We start from the raw sequence: 13,396 nt of genomic DNA, 5'->3' as shown, positions 1-13,396 counted from the left end.
GACGTTATACAGTGGGCAAGGCACCAGACAGCCTCAACAATTGTGGAGCATCCTTTGTAAGACTTATCTTTGTGTGTTGGACAACGAGTGAGGTGTGGGGGAGAGACATCAAACCCGTATGAGACATAAGCCTTAATGACAACAAACAATTTATCAGACACCCTTTTTCATTCAGCATCAACATGTGGGGGCCATCGAGAGAACTGAATGATTTAACCCATCTCATTCATCATCCGAACCAGGGAACAAGTTGTAAAAGTCATGTTTTCCTAGATTACCTGACAGGAGATGTATGAAGCAGGGGAGGGAACAGTGAAGATGACAGGTGGTGTGCCAGTCTTCTGAGCAGCTGGAGGATAGCAACACATACATCCTGGCTAATGGTGGAGAACACCATCACTTATTACGCACTATGTACTTACACCCACAGCTATAAGGGACAACAGCACAAGAAAATGAAGCAAATGCCTGAGGTCACTCTCTGTAGCATGCACTCAACAAGCGGTAAGTACTTAATTCAGGCCAGAGCTATTTAAGGGGGTTAGGGAGTTGAGAGACAGACCCTGTTCAGACCACCAAGCTGGTGAGCAGCAGAAGAGGGGCTCCAGCAGAGTTGGTCCTAATTGGAAGAAGCTGGGTTATGCTATTTCTAAGCACCTAGTGACAAACAACTTGGTTTCTCATTCCTTTGGCTGCCTCCTCCACAGCCTTTCCCAGTCATAGGGACTGGCTCAACTGCCTCTCCAAATAGACTTTGAACTAAGGTGATCTTCGTCTGAGCCATCAGCCAGTTCTTGAATCCTCAGTCAATGTGGGAAAAGCACAGGCAAAATAAGTGAATAAATTGCTTTATTCATTTTACAGAAGTGGAGATTCTGAGCCTCACAGCTTAAGGCTTGATTCTACAGGCTGAATAAATTCTGCATTGCTGCCACATTCCTTCGGTTGCTACTATTCTATTTAAACATCTGCTTCCAGATGTGGAGATGCCCAAATCTGGCACATGAGCTCAAGGATTGGGTGTCTTCCTATAGTGGAAAAAAAAATCAAGATTTAATTTGGATAAGTCAGATGAAGAATGGCGACCAGGCTTTTAGAGTCAGCAACAGTCCCTTTTGCAAACATTGTTTAAATTTATCTGTTTCAAAAACCCTGTGGAGTGACCATTGCTTCATCTTACCACAACATTGTTGTAAGCTTAATGATTTATCCTAAGTCACCAGCTTGGGGGGGGGGGTGTATGTGGCAGAGTTGACAGTAATGCCCAAATCCATTTAGTACCAAGGCTCATTACACAGGGCTCTGCCTTCAGTCTATAATTTGTGTCTAAGTCCCTTGTATCCTCAATTGCTTTGTAGATAGATGTAAACAGGACTCCTTTTCTCTCACCAAGCCCTGATCCTCTTTAGATGCTCTATTACCATGAGCTTGTGCCCAAGTGTCTCTCCAGCTAATACCACTGTAATGATGTTTAACTCTTTACAGAGGGAAGAATTGCCAGGCCCTCCTGCATCTGCCTTTCACATGGCTACAGCTTTTTCCATTTTCTTAGACTGGCTTTAGGCTAAGGAGGTCTATTGAATTCCAACTTAAAAAAAAAACAAACCCTGCTATAGAGAAGACACCTGCTATTAAGAGAACATCAGCTTTCAAAGGATTAGAACATGAGAAAATGTCAGCGTAATATCCACGGTGAGAAACATGTACCTTTCATATCTGTAACTCAAACCACTGCCAATCTTCGAGCATCTCTCATTACATCTCCTGGAAGGCTCCCCTGACCTCCCTGTCTTCTTTTGGCACACATCCTATTGCTGTGAGTACAACTGCATACATAGAGAGCTAAATGGCAGCAACACATTTGGGTTCTTGTTCTCAGGGAACTTAAACTCTACCGAGGAGGACAGACCCTGCAACCATATATCTCATGTAAAATGAAACAGTTAAGTTCCCCAGAAAGAACTGCACTTATGCCTTGTGTGGAAAGAACTCACTGTGTTAGTGACGTGATGGCACAATTTTCCTATTCATACAATTGGCACATTTTTCCCTCACATTTAGGAGAAAGAAGCTCATCTTCCCCATTAAGGTTCCTACGATCCCGAATTAGTAGCCGGGAGATATGTAGAGATGAAGACTAAACCAATGTAGATTTCCCTGAGCCTATGGAGGCTGCCTAACTCTCATGCTGTGGAAGGATCCAGTTTAGGTAAATTATAGTTAGAAAATCTAATTTGAATAGAATCGCCAGGTTGAGAAAATCCTTAGAATTCAATGACTTAGCAGGTCTGTAGTTGTGGTTTGTATTACATAGGATGCTGTGTATGGGGAAAGAGGGATGGTTGCCAAGCTTTGATCTTGCCAAGTAGCCATGTAAAGATATCACATAAAACCAACCACCTTCTTACTTGTGATCTCATGAATGAAAAGGCACTTGGGTAAAAGGAGGATGGAATCCACATAGCATAAAGGCAGCAATGGCTATGGCTGTATAGCAGCACAGGCAGTAAGTGCCACACCCAAAGGGAAGGACTGTAATGACGTGTAGAGCTCTCTCTTCTCTCCTCACCTCATTCTAGATTCTAAATGCTGACGTTTAGGGTCTGTGACCTAAGTTGTCATGGCGATGATTGACTGAAGTCAAGGGCCTGTAGGTGCTGGTTCTGTCCCTGGGATGCTGGGCTTAGTGAGTGTTCCTTCTTACCAACCCCCTGGGGCTTTGGGAGCATGAGTGAAGGTCACATGGTGGAGGTGTCCATGTCGATTAAAGTCTACTCTGGAATCAGAAAGATAGGTAGATGACAAGGAATGAGAATAGGAGAAGTCATTCAAGGAAAGAAGAGCAAATGCTTAATTCTTAGGACATTGCTTACACTGACTTTCCCTCCCTGGACCAATAACATGTGGGAACACAGAGCCAAGGCAGCGTGGCATGATAAATATGTCACCAGAGTGACTGGTTGAGCATCTGGCATCTCAGAACTGGGGGGAGGGTTCTGTACTTTTCCAGATTGTTCTCTAAAACCTCTGAACTAGCACTGATCAGATGAGAAAGCAGAGAGAAGACGTCTGTAGACGGTGGGCAGTTAGAATTCACACGTGTTTGAGAGAAGCAAAGAGCCCAGCTAACCACACAATCATAGGTTACTAGCAGAGGGAAACTATATTTCTTAGACTCAGTACCAGTCTTGATGATGTGGTTTTTGTGCTTGGTAATTTATTTTATGTAAGCTTGGCCATGATCCTGGCTTCCAGTTCTACTTCATGGAGAAGGAAGACAAAGCTGAAGATCACAGCCAAGGTCATAAGAACCAGAGGTCTCTACAAACAGAATGATTGCTATTGGCCGCTCAAGTACACACTCAACAAGAAGATAAAAGGTGGCTGAGGAGATGGATCTGTCAGTGCTTAAAGCAGAGCACAAGCACTCAAGTTCCGTTGCCAGTATCCACATGAAAAGCTGGGTGTGGAAGCTGGGCTCATTGGTGCATGCCTTTAGTCCCAGCATGTGGGAGGCAGAGACAGGCAGGTCTCTGAGTTTGAGGATAGCCTGTTCTGTAGAGTGAGCTCCAGGACAGTCAGGGCTACACAGAGAAACCCTCTCTCCAAAAGCAACAACAACAAAAAAGCAAAACAAAAACAAAACCAAACACAACAATCCCCCCCCCCCCCAAAAAAAAAAAACCAAGAGAGAATAGGGGTATGGTGTTATTAACTTGTAATCCCAGCAGACAGGTAGATCTCTGGAGCTCAGAGGCCAGCTAGCCTGTGCTAAATTGTAAGCCCCAAGATCCATAGAGAGTTGCTAAAAAATAAGGTATACCATGCCTGAGAAACATCTAACGCTGACATGAATACTCATAACCTCATATCCACACAAGCACACACATGAACAGCTACACGCACACATACACACACACACAAAGGAAAAATAAAGACAAGATCCCGGTTAAGCGTGCTCTGCAGTGATTTTTGACGTAGCTAAAAGCAAGCTGCACTATGGATACATTATAACGTTTTCCTAAGTGCTAGCTTGAATCATATGAAATCACTATTTTTGTAGGTCAAAAGTGGAGAATATGGTGATCAATACAGTTTGATCCAATGCATATTAAGTTCTAAGGACTTTGAGAGCCTGATGGCATATCAAGGGCAAGGCTGCAACAGAACTCCTGAGAACGGCCCCTGTGCCCATTCTGAGGTCTGGAAAAACCACTTGTTCTTACTTTTAATGTGATGAAAACCTACACAACTCAAATTTTATCTCCATCTTTTAGGTGCCCAGCCCAGCAGTGTCAAGTGTATTTACACAGCTGGGAGACAGACTACAGACCCTCATTTTTCTGCAATTTGCAAATGACATCCATCTCATTGAGGTCTCATGAGGGACAGACGTGGGCTGGCATGGTGATGTCAGAGAAGTCAGTCTGGAACTGAGGGTGAAACATTCTAAGTTTAATATTAGATCTTATTTGAAAATCAGACTTACTGAAATCTAATTCTCATGCCACACACCAGATCACAGGAAGTACATGTTTTAATGATTTCCAGTGTCCTCATGGGTGTTGGATGCTGTTGCCCCTTTTCTGACACACATCCATCGTCTCCTGAGGAGATCCCCCACTTTATGCAGTCACCCCTCCGTTTCCTTCTTTCCTCCCCTTGCCCCATTCCACTCTCTTTTCTCTGAATTTCACTGCTCAAGGTGTTTCATATGTTAAGCCATTGTTGAGTAAACTACACATTTTATTTCATTACACCAAAGCTATGAACTAAATATGGTTGCTTTTTACTGTACAGTCTTGGTAGTGAGAAACATAGGCGATACATAGTTATATGGGAAAGCAATCCATTAATATATGTATTCAAAATGTTCATATTAAAATTAGATACTAAAGTAGAAAACTCCCATTATAGAGAATATCCCCACAACTTGGATTATTATCACTCTCCAAACTGAGGGCAGTAAATACTTGTTTGAATGACTGATGGATGGCACAATGGAAATTCTCCTTAAATAAAAGATACCCAAGGACATAAAATGAAAAAGTGAAAAGAGAGTTGAGGGGAAGAGATTTACTTGCAGAGCACTTGGTCTGGGTACAGAAGGTTCAGGGTGATTTTTCTAATACTGTAAACAAAGTCAGAGGGGCTACATATTATCAGATTACTGTGATAAAATGATATGCTTCCTGTAGAAATACATTTTTTTAATGGGGGAGCTTATTTGTAAGAATAGCATTATTTTAATTTTGAATATACTCGTGAAAGTTCTATAACAATCAGGCTATTTCAAAGTGGGTTACAATGTGTGTGGCATATTCTTGGATACTGACTGGGTAGACCAGTAAGCCGGAGAGAGTGACTGGAAAGACTGTATGAGATATTCTTACAGAGCTGGGCCAGGAGGTCTATCTCTCACTTCCTCGGCTGCTTTAAGGGGGAAAACGTTGTACCAGAGCCTGTTTTGTTTTTTATTTCTCTAAAAGCCTTCTCCACATGCTCTATTCTGTTTTCAGGCCATCCTTTAAGGTTACTTAAGCTTTTAAAGAAAATGCTTGTGCATCAATAATTTCATATTTATTTACATTTGGAAAGCATACATAGCTAAAGTTTGGCAATGGAAATCAATCTAATGGAAACTACAATAAACTAACTTTTAAATCCATCTTTTGTCATGTGGGATGTTGCTATTAGAGCATTGTCACCCTCTGAGCCAGTGAAGGAGGGTGGAGCGGTGCGATGTCTGTGGAAAAGGAGCCTCTTTGCCTGCAACTGAAGCAGGATTCATGTTCAAACTGAGTGTAGGCTTTAAAGGGGAACTGAGAAGCTCAAAGAAAACATGTGTGGAGCAGAACTCATCCTTGAGTAGTCAATTTAGGGAAGAGCAAATCAGAAAGGCAGCAGCATACAAGTGCATATTCATGCGAGCACATACCAATAAAACGACTAGCAGAAAACTTCCATGCACTTTCCTCTCTGGTTCTCTACTTTACAGATACATCTTTGTTGCCCGTTGCTTTCTTTAACCTGGAAACTCACCTGTGAAAGCATCTGTAGACTGACACACCAGGGTGTGGCACAGTCTTCCTTAGACACTCTGCTTCAGTTGAAATTGGAGGTGAACACGTTACTTTTGAGATTGGTATGTGCAAATGAAACTGGCCAAATCTGGCTTCCATGAACATTGACCTACTGAGATGTGTCAACCACTCAGCTGTCAAACCTTCCTTTTTTTTTTTTCCATCTCAAAAAGGATATCCATTCAATTCAGTCTGTCATCTATCAAGTACAAATGACTGAATAAGTCATGGATATTAATTTCTGCTTACTCCTTATTTTTGACTACCCCAAAATAGCATTGCAGGAAAGAAAATGGAGAATCGCAGAATCTCTTTGCTGGCTGGACCCTTCAAGATCATCAAATCTTTGTGTTCATCTTACAGAAAAAGAAGAGGAGAGCCTCCCTAGACTTGACCTGGTCAGAGTCCCTAGCAACAACCAAACCCAGTTCTCTGCTAATCACCAAAGGCCTGTGGATATCTCACTCTACCCAATTCTAGATAAGGAAGGCCTATGAATGAAGAGGCCAACAAGATGACTTTCTGAGTGAAATGATCTTGATTCCTACACCATGAAACACTACACATGAAGCAGAAAGAGAAATGTGTGTGTGTGTATGTGCGTGCACCTGTTGGGACTGTGGCCAGCAACCTGGTGCCTTCAGCCTAAGCCCACCATGCAGATCCAACAATTGTTCAATTTATCTGCCCTTCAGTCTGCAGAATGGGAGTAACATCAGTGCCACGCAGCTCAGAGGACAGAAGCAGATGTGAGATATAAAAAGCCCCCAGCTGCACCACACAGGCCTGCCCTGGTTCATGCACATACCTGCTCGGGTAGGTGTGTCCTACTTAGACTGACAATGAAGGACCTCAAGACACAGGGCCATCAAGCACAACCTAAGAAAAACCAGGGGGAGAAAAGATAAAAAGCAAACTCACTATGAGGTGCGGAATAAAAGGAAGGAACACACCCTGGCATATTTGAGGCTGGCAAGAAATAATGTCATTTTTGAAATTACAGGTGGATGTGTTTCCTGCCCAGCCCCCACTCTCTTTTCTAGCACGTTTTGGCGAGCTACGGAAAATGAATAGAAGAGACAAAAAAGTACTTTGCCCGGCAGGAATACGGAATTGTGAAAGCACAGACAGCATACAGAGGCACTGCCATTCACTCACAAAGAATTTTGTGCATGTAGATGGCTGATTAATTGCCGGCCTGCCTAGACGAAGCTGCAACAAGCCAGATACTGTCAGCATGCCATCGGTTACCATGGAAATGCACAAGGTTCCTGTTTCTGACAGACCCTTGAATACTGGATAGATTGTGCCATATGTAAATAAGGCAGATTAGTTTTCCTATATCTTCCAGACAAGGTTAGACAAAAAGAAAATATATCTGTTTAAACATACTCTCTAGCTTCTTAGATGCAATGAAATGAAAAGGGGGTATTTTTCTCAGGAAGCTGAACTCAGATTGTTATAACTGAAAGGTACTTAGAGAAAAAAAAATCACCAAAAAGATGCAAAAATGCTTTGCTCATATGCAGGGAGGGTTTCCAACTTGGCCATGCAAAGGCACACTTACCAGACTTTTGTTTTGTGGCCAGAAGTAGGTATCTTGGCTGTTCTTTTTGGGTTACACAACACCAGGCCGTGATTTCTACAGCATTAGGTGAGAAAGTGTTTAAATCTGTCTGTAATTTTTGTATATTATAAAGGGTAACTAGTGAGCCTCAAACTAGCGTAATAAACAACATCTAAATGTTTTAAAATGCTAAATTCTATAATGTGGGTATTCACTTAGACATTGTGTTGGCATTCCTTTTTCTTTTCCTCTTTTCTAAAAAATTAGTTTTTGCTAGAACTCTCAAACTTCATTACCTCTCACATTTCAACAATATATAATTTACTAATTAAGTCTGATTCTATTTCAAGAAATTCTTCTAATTATCAGTTGGATATTCTAAAATATATGGTGACTAAAGTTTTTTTTACATAATTTACGACACATGACTACATTTCTGATGTTCATGTGCAAATAGCAGTTGTACATTTTAATCTGTTTATTTATTAATGAAAGTGTCCCAGGAGCTAGGGAACATTCCACAAGACAGCGTTATGGAGCAGTTCTTAAATAGTTCCTAAAATGTGAGTTCCTCAGAATAAAATATTGTATACATTTTATTATCCTAAGTTTTAAAAGTCATAGTTTTTATGCATTTATGCATAATTTGATGTGAAATTTCCATAGTTAAATCAATACATTCACATGCTATTTGAGGAGATACAACATAGAAACAGTAGTGGCTATTATACTTACCCAAATTATTTAAACTTTTCTAAATTTCCATTACAAGCTCCTCCTTATCTGGGTAAATGTAACACAATTTATTTTTATTTCCCATCAACCTACATATTAGATATTAGAACTGTCAGTACAGTATGCTACACCACATAATGTTCACATCTTATAACTCAGAGAGTGCTTACCAAACATGAATGTAGCATTGTTATTAAATATTATCCAAAAATTTTGAAAGAAGCATTGTTTACATATTATCATGTAAATAACAAACTGTTTAAAACCACTGGCTTTTAGTGTTTTCCTATATTTTTCCTTGCAAAGTTCTCTTTGTGTTTTTCAATACAAACACAATATTAAGTGGGTGGTTTTCATACCTATTTCTAAATGAAGTTAGCAAGTATGTTATACCATTTCAATCATAGGGAAGAGATCAAAGAAAGTGGTTCAAACACCTTGGGGGCGGGTCAGTAGAGAATGAGATCATTTTCCCTGCTCTTCAAGTGTGGTATACACAGAGACATAAATGGGTCCCCTTCCTCAGAACACTTCTGGGCTCATTTCGACAACCTACTGACGATGCCTTACCTTGCTCCTTTAAAACTAATCACAAATAAGCATTGGGATTTTTTTGGAGGGCCACAGAATTCTACTGTTTGTGCTTTTGGGAAATCTCAAGCTCACTATCTATGAGCATGCTTGTTCGAAGAATTAGTGCTACCTGTGTCCTTGTGTTCTTGAAGCCAAATGACGCAGAGAGGAAATCCATTGTATTTCTTCTTTCTCCAGTGCTATCATGAAAATGTCCTATGTTCTCAGTTATGAGGCACATGTCTTATGCATACCAGAAGTGTTTAGATTTTAGTTCTCTAAAATTCGTGATTTGTGAAATGCACGTCTTAGATGGCCACACAAACAGGGGAGTATTCCTTTCTGCTTAAATATAATAAAACAGGGAGATATATAGTTGTATATGCCTGGAATGGTTTTTTTTAAACATTTATTTATTCATTTTACAACCCAATATCTGCCTCTCTTTTGAGAAGGGGAAGCCCTGCTCTGGGTGTGGCCCCCTCCACTCCCCCTCCCCCTTCCCCAATCAAGTTGGTGCAGGACTAGACACATCCTCTCTCACTGAGGCCAGACAAGGTGGTCATTTAGGGGTGTATGAGCTATAGGCTGGAAGGCAACAGGTTCAGGGATAGCCCCTGCTCCAGTTGTTGGGGGAACCCACACGAGGAGGAAGCTGTTCATCTACCATATATGTCCAGGGGACCTAGGTCCAGCTCCTGCTCACTTTTTGGTTGATGATTCAGTCTCTGAAGTTTGCAGGCAAATGGATGGAACTAGAAATATTATCCTGAATGAGGTAACCCAGTCCCCAAAGGACATGCATGGTATGTACTCACTGATAAGTGGAAATTAGCCATAAAGTACAGGATAACCACACTATAATCAACAGACCCAAAGAAGCCAAATAACAAGAAGGGCTCAAGGAAGGATGCTTGAATCTTTCTCACTGGAGATTGATGGCAGGAGGAAACTGGGTGCAAGAGGGGATAAGGAAGGCAAAGGGGATCACATGTAGAGAGAGCAGGGGAGAGAGAAGGGAGATAGATCTATGGTGGTGGTGGGGCAATCTCTAGGACTTATCAGGGACCTGGAATTGGGGGAGACCCCAGAACATCTATGGGGGTTACTTTAGCTGAGACTCCTAGCAGATGGAGACATGGATCCTGAAGTGGCCATGCCCTGTAGCCAGGCAGGACTTCCAGTAAAGGAAGGAGGACAGCAATCTACCCACAAAACTTTCCACCCAAAATGTGTCCTACCCACAAGGTGTGCACGGACAGAGCAGAGACTGAGGGAATGGCAACCATGACTGCCCCGGAATGTTCTTAAACAATTAACAATCTGGCAATGAAATACCAGACTTCTCAGTCATTGGTGGAAGAAGAATCTTCCATGGGGAGGCAGTGCTGTCCTATGGGGAGGGCCTTTGTTGGTCATTTACAGGGCACTTACTGTGTGCTCCTTACTCTTCATCAGCGTGGGAGATGCCAGGAGATACCTAAGGTCCTGGCATCTATGGGGCTGAGCCCTCATGGGAGTAGAGATAAGCTGGGGAAAAAGGAACACCAGATGTCCAATTCCCAAGTCTGGGATGCTGCTGTTTGCCTCATCCTCACCATGCAAACCTCTTCACTGTCTAGTTACTTCTGCCCGTTTTTCTACTTTGCTGTCCTACAGATTTCTTATGCGCTGTGCATATGGTCTGGATCTTTCAAAGCTTTGGATCTACCACGCTCCACTTTGGCTAATATGTAGAAAGTTTCTTGACACTATAGAAAGGAATCCAGCTTCTCTGGTTCCATGAATGGAACACAGGCAAGGCAAACAGCTTAGGAGTGGCTTGTCTCATCTATAGCTGAGAGTAGAGAAAAAAATGTCATCTTTAGGGCTAAGTTTTGTAACTCTATATTCCTTATTGTTAGAGAACAGTAAAAAAAAATTACCCATGTTATTCTGTGGACTTCAGAAATTTTAATCTAGAAAATGTATTAATTAAAAATATCCCTTTATTCATTTTCTTCCCCTTTTTATAATTTATAATTTGTCCTTTTCTTTTCCTCCCTACAAACTCTTCCATATACCCCTCCCTACTCTTCAAATTCATGGTGTCTTTCTTCACATTGTTGCTGCAAACACACACACACACACACACACACACACACACACACAAATGTAATATGTATTTTCAGGGCTAACCATTTGGCACTGAACAACCACTTGGTACACTCTTTCCTGGGAAGGCCACCTTTCTTGCTCCCAGTTTCTCTCAGTTGCCTTCAGTTCTTTGTTTAGGGTTAAGGCCTTGTGAACATTTCTTCCTATCTACTTAGGCATGCCCATTGTCAAAATACACTGTCAAAAACAATCAGACAAGATGATCTCTAGGTCTGGCAGAGTAAAGCTTAGAGAGAGGGTGAGAGTTTAGCATGCTTGCCAAAGTTTAACCCTCAACAACAAAAAATAAACATAGTTAAAATCTCCAAAAATTAAAAAACAAAATAAAGGAAATTATAATGGGAGTAAACTGACTTTATAGAGTTAGAAAAGTGAAACTCAGCTTTTCATAAAACATGTCTCCTTTAGGAAATTCTTGTGTAGAGAGCTGACAAAGAAGGTGGATCTGATGACCATGCAGTAAGTAACTACACATATGAGAAAAATGAAGAGTCTAGTTATGATCAGTCTCCTCATATTGATCTGTCTGTTAAAAATAGTGAAGTGGTCTGTCATCAAGCTGATCATAGAAAGATGAACGTCAGCTCCAGCGCCTTCTGATTGACAAGTGAGAACACAGAAATACAGAAGAATAAGCAATACATTTGTCAAAGGACAATATTCTTTATTCATATAAAAACATATCAGCATGCCAGTGAGGAGGAGGGTTTCCCCCCTCTTGCTGTCTTTTTGCAAAAGTAATTTAAAGATGAACTTACTTTGTCTTTTAAATTCAAGTCATACCCATCTGATTAAGTCTCTGTCTCTCTCTGTGTGTCACACGCACGCATGCACAGATGCACGAATGGAAACACACACACACACACACACACACACACACACACACACACACACATACGCACCTCACCAGAGGTCAATGGTGGGTGTCTTCCTCCATCTTGCTCCACCTTGTTTTTTTTAAGTCAGGGTCTCTCTCTGAACCTGGCACTCACAGTGCTGGGAACACAGGCATTCTTATTTTATTTATTTTGTGTGGGTACTGTGTATTCAAACTCTAGTCCTCCTGCTTGCAAGAGAAGTGCTTTACTGACTAGACTGAGCCATCTTACAGCTGCTGATATTGTCTTAATTTAAAGCATTAGCATTTGCTTGTTTCATGTGCAAAAGCAGCAAGAAGATCCCACACAGGAGAAATAGTTTGTGAAGTGTTCAGTAAGATGAATCAGGTAAGGCAGAAACAAGAGGTTAGCATCTCGGAGATGACACCTACATTGAAAACAATCAGAATCATAAGGTCCCACTCAAGATTGTCATCTACCACAGGAACGTCTTCCTTTGTTTTCTTATCACAGTGATGGCCCTAACCTCCATCTGTCAAGATTTAAAAATGAAATCTCAAATTATTTTTATGTTGACATTTATCTGACCTGTGTCTCCATAGACACAAAAAGAAGATTTTAGCACACAGTAGTTACAAATAAGACTGTTGCCTTCAATCTGCAGTTGGACACTTAGATTTGAAAGGTTTCCTCAAAAAGCAAAATGATGAACATCAGCCGATCTCCCACTCGCTCCAAGCAAAAGTTGAGGCGTGACAAACGTGTTTAGTCAGCTGATTATTGGTGTTTGTGTGAGCAAAGCCATGTAACCTTGTGACAGACAGGTTGATGTTGGAGGGACTCATGTTCATTACCAGCACACAAAACTGAAATAAGATTAATTATTTGATAAACATAAAAGGGAACAATACACTTGGCCAACTGGTTGCAAACAAACCTAGAAACATGCCACCATTGTGACTGCTCCCTCAAAGTAGTCAACACTGGCACCTTTACCATACAAAGTTATTGGCTAGAATAAGCTTGGTTTCTCTCAGCTTGTGGACTCTGATGGACGAGATCTGTCAGATGGCTAGGTTGGGTTATTCATTCATGAGAAACTTAAAATCTGTAGAAGGGTCTTCACACTGTCTCAATTTACCTCCCCAATCATCCCCAGGAGATAATTTTGTTTCTCCAGCCACTTGAATCTGTGACTATTACAACATTCTACTGCATAGAGTTGAGAAGCAACTGCCTGTCTCAGAAATGCCATACATGCATTTCCCATTATCAATGCACATGATACTAGGGATTTCCTTGCAAGAAAAATTATATTAAACCCTCCAGTATCATTTTCTATACTAATATATATGCTATTTCAACAGTTCTAATATAAATATAATACCACCAAATATTTATATGTTCACATGGCATAAAGGCTTAAATGGACATGTTTTTAT

At 41.1% G+C, this 13,396-nt stretch overlaps 1 long non-coding RNA gene across 1 annotated transcript, besides 1 other annotated feature; it reads right to left on the bottom strand.

Moving 5' to 3' along the window:
* Positions 1-832: 832 nt before the first annotated feature.
* Gm34599 lies at positions 833-6,885 on the bottom strand. Its single transcript, XR_389657.3, has 2 exons — positions 2,409-6,885; positions 833-1,028 (listed from the first exon to the last, which is right to left on the bottom strand). It is a non-coding gene; the product is annotated as a predicted gene, 34599 (long non-coding RNA).
* Positions 6,391-7,337: an enhancer, noted in NCBI's record as "VISTA enhancer mm1529". NCBI's record gives its function as "enhancer in: forebrain[3/5]" and the evidence as "EXISTENCE:transgenic organism evidence [ECO:0001131][PMID:17130149]".

The sequence above is a fragment of the Mus musculus genome, chromosome 3 (assembly GCF_000001635.26).
Source record: "Mus musculus strain C57BL/6J chromosome 3, GRCm38.p6 C57BL/6J".
Taxonomy (NCBI): Eukaryota; Metazoa; Chordata; class Mammalia; order Rodentia; family Muridae; genus Mus; species Mus musculus.
Note: the sequence above shows the minus strand (reverse complement) of the source record. Positions and strands in the feature narration are given on the sequence as shown.